Below are 12,262 nucleotides of genomic sequence, written 5' to 3'. Positions count from 1 at the left end.
TGGCTTAGAGATCAGGAAGAGAATCGGGCTTTCACCAAGCCCAGGCTAGGGTAGCGATGTGATAATCAAAGAGGTTTGCTTTTCTGAGATGCAAACTCTATAGAGCTTCCTGATGCATCTGATCTCCGAGACACACATCTGTAACTTCATCTTCACTACACACAGAGATTCAGCCAACCCTTAGCAAGCCAGGCAAAGCCATGTCTAGAACCCAGATCTGCAAAGCCTTTTACCACCGCTCCTTCCGTAATAGGCTCCTCCTGGGCACAGCCCAGGGAACTGGCTGTGACAGGTTAACCTCTGTACTCACTGCCTCCCTCATTTGCACAGTCTGGCCATGAGAACAGACTGTGAGAGACAGAGCCACTGAGAGCACTTGATTAGGAGGGAAACCAAAGAGCGAAAAATGCCATCTCCCTCCCCCGGAGAAGCAAAGACATCATCACTGGGTCCCTGGCTCTGTCCTCCTGTCAGAGTAGGATTATAATGGAAATGACTCCAGCAAGTAGACTGGGCATGTGAAGCAGAAGACCCAATGTTCCCCTCCTAGAAAAGAAGCTGAAACAAGGTGCTGGGACTGTGAGGATTTCCCCATGTGTACTTGTTCCTTGGGGTTCCTTCTGGTGAAATACAGTAAAACTTCAGTTTCCTAAGTTTATATACAAAGCCTCTGTCACATAGTTCTTAGAATATACGAATCTGAGACAGCAAACTGATACAATACTTGAACATGACACGTGGATAGTTACTACATGCTATGTACACTATGTATCAATTTGCAAAGTTGAAAGGCCTTCAATTCACCTGACAAAGTAAACAGAAACTATCAGCTGGACCAGAGGAGTTCCCTTCAGGTCTCTGGAAAACCATCCCCTAACCACCAAATGCCCTGCTGTGGCTGGCTAAATTTCTCTCCATTCATTTCAACCAGAAAGAATGGTCAAGCCTTCCAGTTTGATTTTCAAAATTCCCTATAAAACTAAAACATAAACTCTGCCTGGAGATACAAGCAAACAAACACACAGTAACCACTTTGCTGAGTCCTTGACAAGACATCTCTGGGAAACACCTTGGAGGTCCCAGAGGACTGATGGAGTCTGCTGAAACACACTGGTGGGGCAGTTCAAACTTCTTCGTAGGTTTGCTCTGTTTTTAATTTTACAGCCTATTCTGTTTCTAATATTCTGTCCCCATCAGCCCGAATTCCACTTAGGAGAATCATATCCACGAAGACAAGCATTTACAAATATATGGGAACCATGGAGAAATGGTTGGGGCGGCCACTAATCCCAGAGTAAGGCAGGGAGATGGAGTCTCCAAGGTTGGTCTCTTCACTGCACCTTAGGATGTGACAGGTGCTCTAGAGCCACCTTCTGAGTGTTCACCTCAGGAAGACCTAGGGAACAACTACAGAAGCCTGTCGGAAAGATTCCGGACCTGACCATTTCATTCCTGAAAAGAGTGCTAGTCTCAAGGTTATTCACATACTAGTGAGAAGTATCAGCAGAAAGGATATTCACCCAAGACTTAGAGCTAAATCTAGACTTTAACTGTCTGCCAAATGTGTCCCTTCCAGACAGATGCTCTCAGAGATAGGGGACCACAGTTTACAAACAAGGTGACTGGAATGTGCTTCAGAGAGATACACACAAAGAGCACACTGCTCATTAACTGCTCTCAGGAAATAGGCCATCTGGTAAATGCAAGCCACCCACTTCTGCAAGCAAGTGCTTCACAGTGCTGACTCAGTGAGGGCTCCTCAGGAGTCCTGGAGACAGGCATCAGACAGTCAGTAAGGGAACGCATGAGGCTGTCAGCTCAGTGGCTGTCAGCTGTGTACCCTAGGCACCATCTCCATCCTCTCTGTGCTTGGCTGTCTGTGGGAATGAGGGTTAATAGAAGTCCCATGACTGTGACATACAAAGGCTCTCACCTGAAATACACAAGGGCATTTACACATTTGCTCATAAAAATGATACCGAATAACATAAATAGGCACATACATCAGGACTGACGAATATGAAAATGCTACATAATTTCAAATCCTGAAATTCCAGGAGCTTTTGCTTTGACGGGTATAGTGAGACATACCCTAATTATTTAATCAAAGCACTCCTGAAACACACTCATGCTGATCTCTGGATTTGAGGACAGCCTGGTCAAACTCAGAAGGGGAGGAGGGGAGGTAGAGGGAGGAGAGGGAGAGAGAGTAAAGGACAAGGAGGAGGGGGAGGGATGAAGGAGTGGGAGAGCAATACTGGCTTCCAAAATTAAGGTGCAGTATAGATTTCTGATACCTCTGAAGCACACACAGGCAGACTCTTCCCATTTTCCATATTCTCTAAAAGCATAGCCTTTCACTTGCCTCTTTTCACTTAGTGATAAGCAATCTTTTCCTTATGTCTTTTCATTGACTCACCCACCTCCCCACACTGACATCCCTCCACACTGGAACACTGAGCCTTGACTGGATCAACGGCTTCTCCTCCCATAGATGCCCAACAAGGCCATCCTCTGCTACATGTGCAGCTTCGAGCCATGGGTCCATCCATGTGTGCTCTTTGGATGGTGGTTTAGTCCCTGGGAGCTCTGGTTGATTAGTATTGCTGTTCTCTCAATTCTTTCTCTAACTCCTCCATTAAGGACCCCTTTCTCAGTTCTATGGTTGGCTGCGAGCATCTGCCTCTGTATTTATCATGTTCTAGCAGAGCCTCTCGGGAGACAGCTATGTCAGGCTCCTGTCAGCATGCACTAAAAGAAGAAACTCTTAAGGATGTGCCCCTACATAACTTACACTGAAATGGTTCAAACAGTATATGGATCAGTTTTTCATTAAAGCCACTTGTGACTTTACCTAACAGAGTTTCCAAAGCCTTGGTTGATAGCTCATTTGTCCATTATTACATTTGTAATGGGACACACATTTGTGAAAAAAGGTTAAACTCTTCAGACTTAGCAGACATGGCTGTTTGAAGGCACTAACCAAAATAATGACAAAAGGAGGGATGAATTTTATAGAAAAAAATATAAAGGCAGCCACAAAAAACATACATAGATAGGATGTATTTTATGAGTTATTATAAACTTACCTTGGTAAATATTTGTCACACTTGTTCTTAAACGTATTTGATTGATGATTGAAGTATCAGTAAGAAAAAAAGAAGGAAGAAAGGAAGGAAGGAAGGAAGGAAGGAAGGAAGGAAGGAAGGAAGGAAGGAAGACTTGTCTTTTGTTGGCTTATACATTCAGTGGATCCACAGAAGAGTGGAAGTAAAGGTTACTGATGCTGCTCTTCCTTCATATTCTGAAACTGTATGCTCAGTTGCAGAGACCAGAAAGAACAAGCAACAAATATGCAGGAAAAACAATGATATTTCAAACTGGCTTAAAACCAGACATAAACCATGCCACACACGTTGTAGCACAGGATTAAAGTAATATGGCAATGGCTCGGTGAATAAAACTGCATGAAAGACTGAGTGAGCTCACAGGGCCGGGGTGAAAGGATGGGCGGTTTCCCTGCGTCTTGGGTGTGATCAGAGCCCCAGTATCCCCAGTTGGTACCCATGTAGGGAAAGTCTCCTCTGCAGATTCTACAGTGGTTTGTTCAAGGCCTAGGGAGTCAATGCCACTTTGTTTCCAGATGCCCATAGGAATCTGAGAAATGTGCAGAAAACACAGTCTGAGACAAGTAGAGAGTATTTTAATGACCTCCCCAAAGGAAATCAAACAATATAAAATTGTTTTTGTTTACAACTATAATTTAAGACTAATTTTATAAGGCCAAGAAACTAGATTACAATAAAAGGAATAGAGGATTATTGTAGCATTTTAATAGTATACTGTGTTATGTTTCCACCAAAGAACAAAACGAACAAAAAGCCACTGCAAGAAGGGCTGAACTTCTCAGTTAGAATTAGCTATCCTTCTCTAAACAAATTGGGTGTCACAAGTTCATCTATTTTATGGGGTTATTAACATCACACTCATGCTGCCCGTGATAAAAACGATAAGCAATGACGGAGGCAAAGAAGTGGACAGTGAGACTGCTCAGCCACCATTAGCACAGGCTGTACCCTCTTTGTGAGATCAGAGCTGTGGATTGGCTATTTGAGTAGATTCGTACTATACTATCCAGCAACATACCCCCAACTAACAAATGCACATCTGGACTAGAAGATCACTGAAACACTCTTTATCCTCTATAAAATTAGAAACGCCTGCCCAAGTGGTAGGATTGCTAACAAGGACAGGATAATTCATACCGTCGCAAAGCTATGAAATGAACAAACTACAGTGAGGGAATATGGACAGACTATCCAGCTAAAAGATTACTACGGGTAGTATAGTAATTTATACAAAGTTTAATAACACCTGGAACTAGTGTTACCAACATAAGGATGTTAGAAGAGTCGTGCCTGTGTGCACAGTGAAGCACAGCATGGACATCAGAAGTGCTGCAGTGTTCTATTTGTAGTCTTGCTCAATCGGCGGATGCCTTTACTTACGGAAACTCACTTCAGTGCACTGAGCTGCATGCATACACTGTGTGCGCTCTTCTGAACATGCTGGTCCTCACTTTCCAGAAGATACACGCCAATTCTCTCAGTGCCGCACGTATGGAAGTTTCTCATAGCTTGTGCCATCAGGTAAATTTAGAACAAACTACATATATATTTAATACTTTACAAAGTTTATTACAAAAGTTTGTTAACCTTAGAAGTAGTACGAATAATATAACATTTGCTATTATTGGGCAAAAATAGACTTGTTGAGTCAGTGGTCTGAGTGCCAAGTAGAGACTGCGCACATGAGTTTTGGGAGTGGAGAAAGCTGTTGCTCAAGCAAATCAGAAGTTTCTTGTCAATAGAGAAGCAAAGAAACATCACATTCATGGATGCGTGTCCTTCTATCTACGTACTACATTATAAGGCCAGTGGGATGCAGCTAAAACAGATTTTAGTCTGCCCAGAGATGATTGCTAAGATCAATTCGATAAAAATGTTTCTACAATTATCTCTATTAATAGATTAAATTTCCAAGGTTGGAAAATTAAGTAAAAGTCTGTTCAATTGATTATGGTGTACAATGCTTTCTTTCTTTTATTTTCTCTTTCACTTTTGGCTTTTGTAAAAAGGCTTTTTCTGAACATACTACTGGTTCAAGTAAGTCTTTGGGAGATAATGTTCTGATATTTGCGAGATGACGTTCTAATAGTTCTTCCCACCCAGTTAATAAACTTTACAAAAAAGAAGAAGAAAAAGAGCTAAATGAATATGACATTTTACATTTAATTTCATATTTAACTATGTATTTTATTGATTTGTATGAGCACACACAAACATACATCATGGCACACACTTGGAGGGTAGAGGAAAACTTAGAGGTATTGGTTCTCTCCTCCTACCTCACAGGTTCCAGGGATGGGAACTGTGCTGAGGCTATCAGGATTGGTGGAATGCACCTACACTGGCTTAGCCATCTTGCCTGCCCTTTAACACTTTAGAAACAAGGGTAGGAAAAGGAAAAATTAGTGGGCAAGCCAGCAGACCTCATTTACATGACAGGCAACAGAATGTCCTCTAAATAAAGAGTTTGGATTTTAACATAGATGTATATTATACCCAAAATCATAACTTCAGGAAGTCTAGCTTTCAAACAAATAAATGTAATACCAATACCCTATACAAACGTACCACTTTTGCAATGTGCAATAAAAAGACATCTTTTTTTTTTTTTAAAAAAAAGTACTGTGTAACTAGCAATATAGTTAACGTGATGGTTAGTGCTATCAGCTAGACAGACAGAATGTAAAATCACCTAGGAGACAGGTCCCTGAGCAAACCTATAAGGAACTGTCCTAATTGTGCTAATTGAAGAGGAAAGACCCATCTACTTTGAATCACCTCCAAATGTGCACACACACAAATAAAAAAATAAGTGATTAAGTCTTAAGAAGGTAGAAGTGTTAGAGATACCCCCCACCCCCAGATGCTAAATAGCCAAGTGCTCCATTGATGGGCTCTCGAACTGTGAGTCAAAACAAACTATTCCAGGTTATGTCATTCCAGCAACAGAAGAGACACTAAAACACGTTAAAAGTGGTGAGTTCCAGGACAGCCAGGGATGTGTAGAGGGGCCCTGCCTCAAAACAAACAAAAGAAAATAGACACCAAAGTGTTTTAATACACTTTGCATTTCATAAGGCAGTTTCCTTCATGTGTGCAGGGATTCTGTTCCAAGATCCCCAGCAGAGCCCTGGAACCAAGAGGCTATGGCACAGACAGCGGCAGAGTACAGTCAACAATTTTAAGGATACACTTCCATTGACCTTACTTATGACATATTTGCTGGTTACATCAGTGTGCGTCTACTTAAGATCTTTGCACCTCAGAAAGAAAAGGCACAAATATAGAAAGAGCTAATGAGAACAGAAGGCAATTAATTCACCTGGTATCTGTCAGATGGGAAGTGCTTTGTAAACACCGAATGCTACAAGCCTCATCCTGCTGCTGCTATTACTACCAAAGGGTTACCTGGGAAAGAGCAGTCTCCTCACTACCACATGCTTATGATAGTTTTATTTTTTCTTGGCCTCACAGGACATTAGCTGTTCTAAAGCCAGCTGTTCTAAAGCCCAGCTACTGGATACACTGGGCAGTCTCTAGTAGCACCCACATGGTACCTACTTCTTAGCGCTCTGATCCATGCTTAGAAAACTGAATGTGTATTTCCCCAAGTAGTCAGTTACCTCCTAATTTTGATATTTTTCTTTATTTTTAAAAACAGGCATTTAAAAAATATTTCATTATTTTATTCTTTCTTTATTTTATGTGTATGAATGTTTCCTCAGCATGCATGTTTGTGCACCAAGCCTGTGCCTAGTGCCTTCAGTGCCCAGAAAAAGGAGTCAGATTTCCTGGGAGTGGAGTTACAGATGTTTGGGATTGAACTAGAGTTCTCTAGTAGAGTTCTCTAGAAGAGCAGCCAGTGTTCTTAACCACTGAAACAGCGCTCCGGTCCTAGAATTGTAGAGAGGAAGACAGTCAACAACCCCTGGGTACAGTCTTCCAGAGTCTCCAGGAATAATGTAGACAATGATAGTGAAAGAAGTCAGATGGCCTACGAGTGTTTATCCTTACATGGAATAAAACACAGAACTTCTGTAGCAGGAAACTCCAGAGCCAGCTTACAGGGAACAACAAGAAAGGAGCTCTAGCCAGTCAACTCTAGGAGACACAGCTCAGGACAGACAGGCTAAAGACATCTGTATAGTAGCCATCGGTGTATCATAGAGAGCAGCAGGAAAAGGAAAATCCAGCAAGGGGTGAATATGCTGTGGGTCTCACTTCAAAAGGACCCCTGCTGAGTTAGGAGTATAGTTACAGGGTCTCTGTGGCATTAGGCCCAGGACACAGAGGAGATGGTGGGTCCTGGAATAAGCCAGCCATGGCTCAGTAGACTGAGTGGCTCAAAACATAGATGAACATTAGAAGAAGCAGACTCAGCGCCAAACAACGCAAGGACACCGTTTCCAAAAGACCCCAGCTCAGTGGACAGCACTTCACGGGCGGGCCTGCAGGTGCCAGGCACACCACTGGTCTCCAGTTGTTGGTACTGGTCCTGTGCTCCTGTGACTTCTGTTACACCACGTCGTGCTTAGAATATCAGCTGCCACCCGATGTCCCAAAGAAAGGTACAGTTGCCCAAGCAGGAATCAGAGGGGCAGGAGTCAGGCAACACAGGAAGCCAGTTAGACTCTATGTATCACCCTGGTCCACCATGGTCCCTGCTCTTCCTATTCCATTTGTCTCAACACTGGGAAGCCCAGGGTAGTCAATGAGGAAGGTGGGGCTCCTGCAGCTGAGCCTCCCTAAGAACCTGGGGTGCCATTTGATTCTCTGTCTTTGCTTCTCTGTTTCAGCGACACTGCCACTCGGGCTTCCTTACATCCTCTTCTTCACGCCAACCGTTTCCTCTTCAATGGATCTTCTCTACTTTTTGCTTTAAACCAGCACTATTGCCGTCTAACCCTGGGTTTCCTTGTTGCTGTTGTTGGTACTGCTGCCTCCTTCACTTCCGTACATATCCACAATAAATAATGAGTTAGTGCATTCAGTGCTTTTATTTCTCCTGTCTCCCTAAATTAATGGTGCTGGCGGGATCCCTGACTTTTAATTCGACTCTTACTATACCATCACTGCTGGCTTGACGTTGATAGTGATTGCCTTTGCAGACAATTTTCTAATTTTTGCGATATACTGATGAACCTTCTAGTCCCACCTGCCCCTGTAGCAGAGTAAAACATAACCCCAAGGCTACAACACCAAGGACCCTACTGAGCAGAGCAAGCATCCATCAGGGTGACTTAAAATAAATAAGCAAATGAACACATTTTAAAAGAACAAATACATCCAATTAGTGACCCAACTCCAGATGTGCAACTTCTAATGCAAATACATAAGTGAACAAAAAGCTGAGCAGCACAAGCCCTCAGTGCTACTTGTCCCGAAGCATGAGTTCCATGTGAACCACATGCAGTCCTGGAGAGCTCAAAGGAGTCATTACAGGACTGTTCAAAGAGATTAAAAAACAAAAACAAATATCTGAATGAATCCCAATAGATCACAAATAGCTGGGAAAGTAGCAAAGACAATATAAGACAAAAAAAGATGAACTCTGAAAACGTATAAATACTGAAAAGAAAATAAGTTGAAAAAATTTAAATGAAAAACGTATTACCTAAAATATAAAAGCCTTGACCAAGGCATGGACTGAAGAAAGAACAGAATATTAAAGACTGAAAACAAGGCAGAGAAAATGAAACATTCAAATGGATAAAAGATAAATTAATAAATTAGTAATCAAGTATGAGTACAAACTTCAAGATGAATAAACCACCATAAAACAACAACAACAACAACAAAAAAAAAAAAAAAAAAAAAAAAAAAAAAAAAAAACCAAACCTAGGAATCAAGGGCATAAAAAAAAAAAAAAAAAAGAAGGTTATTTCCTTGTAAAAACTTAAGACATTTTCAACAAAATAATAGAAAATTTTCCTGAGCAACTAAGGTTCTATTCAGAACATCCTGGTCTATGCTTATATCTTGAATTGCTTCTCCTGCTTTTTTTCCCCTGTAATAGTAACAGAGTACCTGCTGTTGACAGTCTCTCTCTCTCATACACACACACACACACACACACACACACACACACACACACACACACACACAGAGAGAGAGAGAGAGAGAGAGAGAGAGAGAGTTTTTCCCTCTAATAGTAACAGAGTACCTGCTGTTGACAGTCTCTCTTTCTCATACACACACACACACACACACACACACACACACACACACACACACAGAGAGAGAGAGAGAGAGAGAGAGAGAGATTGATTTAAAAAAAGAAAAAAGAGGGAGTGTTTAAAGTAGCTGTTCTCCACCGGCTGCTCTTGATCCCTTTATAGGTCAAATGACCCTTTAACAGGGGTCACTTAAAACCACTGGAAAACACCGATATTTACACTACAATTCATGACAATAGCAAAATTACAGCTATGGAGTAACAATAAAATAATTTTATGGTTGGGGTCACTACGACACGAGGAACTGTATTAAAGGGTCAAAGGGTCGCAGCAGTAGGAAGGCTGAGAGGCACTGGTTCAGAGGAACAAAGTAGATGAACAGCAGTGAGAGAACAGAGGGCGGGGTACATGAGGAGTTGATAATGTGTTCAAAATACATTCAGCACATGCTTATAAGAAAATTTACTTAACATACAAAAATGGCAACGAATACCCTGGGTCCAAAAGAAAATACATATCAAAAATAAAAATATTTTAATTTTAAAACATGTAGTCACCCAGCAAATTGCCAAGTACCATCGAAGAGCTAACCACAATTTCAAAACTTCTGGAACTGGTCCAGGTGCCACATCCTCATAATAATGAAGAAGCCCGTCTTTCATATTTTGCAGAAATATCTGAGTTGAGCCACAATATCTACTTATAAGGGGGAAATAAGCCTTAAATCCACATTTTTCTCCACAGAAGAACTGGTGCACACATGGAGCACTGGTGCACACAGGGAGCACTGATGCACACATGGAGCACTGGTGCACACAGGGAGCACTGGTGCACACATGGAGTACTGGTGCACATAGGGAGCACTGATGCACATAGGGAGCACTGGTGCACATATGGAGAACTGGTGCACACATGGAGCACTGGTGCACACAGGGAGCACTGGTGCACACAGGGAGCACTGGTGCACACAGGGAGCACTGATGTACACAGGGAGCACTGATGCACACATGGAGCACTGGTGCACACAGGGAGCACTGGTGCACATAGGGAGCACTGATGCACATAGGGAGCACTGGTGCACATATGGAGAACTGGTGCACACAGGGAGCACTGGTGCACACAGGGAGCACTGGTGCACACAGGGAGCACTGGTGCACACAGGGAGCACTGATGCACACATGGAGCACTGGTGCACACAGGGAGCACTGGTGCACACATGGAGTACTGGTGCACATAGGGAGCACTGATGCACATAGGGAGCACTGGTGCACATATGGAGAACTGGTGCACACATGGAGCACTGGTGCACACAGGGAGCACTGGTGCACACAGAAAGCACTGGTGCACACAGGGAGTACTGGTGCACATAGGGAGCACTGTTGCACATAGGGAGCACTGGTGCACATATGGAGAACTGGTGCACACATGGAGCACTGATGCACATAGGGAGCACTGATGCACATAGGGAGTGCTGGTACACATATGGAGAACTGGTGCACACAGGGAGCACTAGTGCACATAGGGAGCACTGGTGCACATATGGAGAACTGGTACACATATGGAGAACTGGTGCACATATGGAGAACTGGTGCACATATAAAGAACTAATGCACACAGGGAGCACTAGTGCACATAGGGAGCACTGGTGCACATAGGGAGCACTGGTACACACATGGAGAACTGGTGCACATATGGAGCACAGCAGCATGCACAAGACATGCAAAAGATCAAACCAGACAAAAATCTCAGCATAAAGAAAAGGAACTGGGCGCAAACGCCCACCCCTAGCCAAGAAAATATTTACAAACAGCTGTTAGGAAACAAGGCAAGGGAAATCGGTTTTCTTCAGTGAAGTAACACTGGGCATTATCAACCACGCTACTCTATACTGCCTCATGCTCAGGAGCAGTTGGCCAACAGAAACTAAACTAGAACTCCCTGAATTTTACTGGCTTTTCCTTCTGTTGTTTGTTTGGTTGGTTGGTTTAAGAGAGAGAATAAAGTAGAATAGGAAAGAAGGGGAAAAGATCTAGGAGGACTTGAGGGATAGGAAAAAAAATAGGTTAAAATATACAAAGATTTTTTTTAAAAAAAACCATTAAAAAATAACTCATTCCATGGTTATTTATGCTGATGGTTAAAAAGAATTTTAGATAAATAGATTTTTTTTTAATTTGAGTATTTTCTTGTACATACTGTTTTTGAGCCTACATGGTTCTTTTTTTTTTTTTTAAACAACTTTATTTTAAAAACCAAAGATAAAAGAACAAATTTTAAGCATTTTTGCATTTTTTTGTATAAATAGATATTTTTAAGACCCTGAAACAATAACCTTGGATTTGTTTTATGTACGAAGTCACTTTGGGTGCAAGATCAGTAATTAAAAGCACAACTCTAGAGTTCATGAAATTAATCCTGACCTCGTGTAGAGTCTACTTTCATACTCAAAGGTAAGACATTCACACTGAAGTCAGGTGTGCCTGGAGTTCTGAGCCAGAAAAGTAAGGCTCCATCATTCATCAGAAACCGGGTTACCCTCTTCCTTTCTCCATCCCAGTGACAGCACTGCCATCTTTGCAGCTACTGATGTCCTCTGTCCTCTCTGGGACACCTCATGCTCTGCTTTGATGTCTTTTCCCAAAGAGATGCTGAGGAGGTTTGATGGTGATGGATTAGCAGAGTGGGACCCTGGGCCAAACAAAGCTTCAGTGTAGAGGCTCACCCAGCAGTGGAGCTGTACAGCGAGTTTACAGCCATTACATATTTCTATATTAACCATTTTCCATACGCAGGTTTGTATGGTTTATCTTTATTCTTTCAAATCCTCAAACTGCTTCAATAAGAGAGAGTGCCTTATATATAAGACACACACACACACACACACACACACACACACACACACACACACACACTTCTAAGCCTAAACTTTTAGGGGAAATTGAAGAGGCTTTGTGTCAA

At 42.3% G+C, this 12,262-nt stretch overlaps 1 protein-coding gene across 1 annotated transcript in view; it reads right to left on the bottom strand.

Annotated features, from left to right (window-relative positions):
• The window catches only part of GLI3 (GLI family zinc finger 3), a gene marked incomplete at its 5' end in the record, with an annotated part of 245,223 nt that overhangs the window by 82,731 nt on the left and 150,230 nt on the right, over window positions 1-12,262 (bottom strand). The gene's annotated exons all lie outside the window — the stretch shown is intronic.

This window comes from Micromys minutus (assembly GCF_963924665.1).
Source record: "Micromys minutus genome assembly, chromosome: 6".
NCBI classification, from domain to species: Eukaryota; Metazoa; Chordata; class Mammalia; order Rodentia; family Muridae; genus Micromys; species Micromys minutus.
The sequence above is the reverse complement of the archived record's forward strand: the minus strand, read 5'-3'. Positions and strand labels throughout refer to the sequence as shown.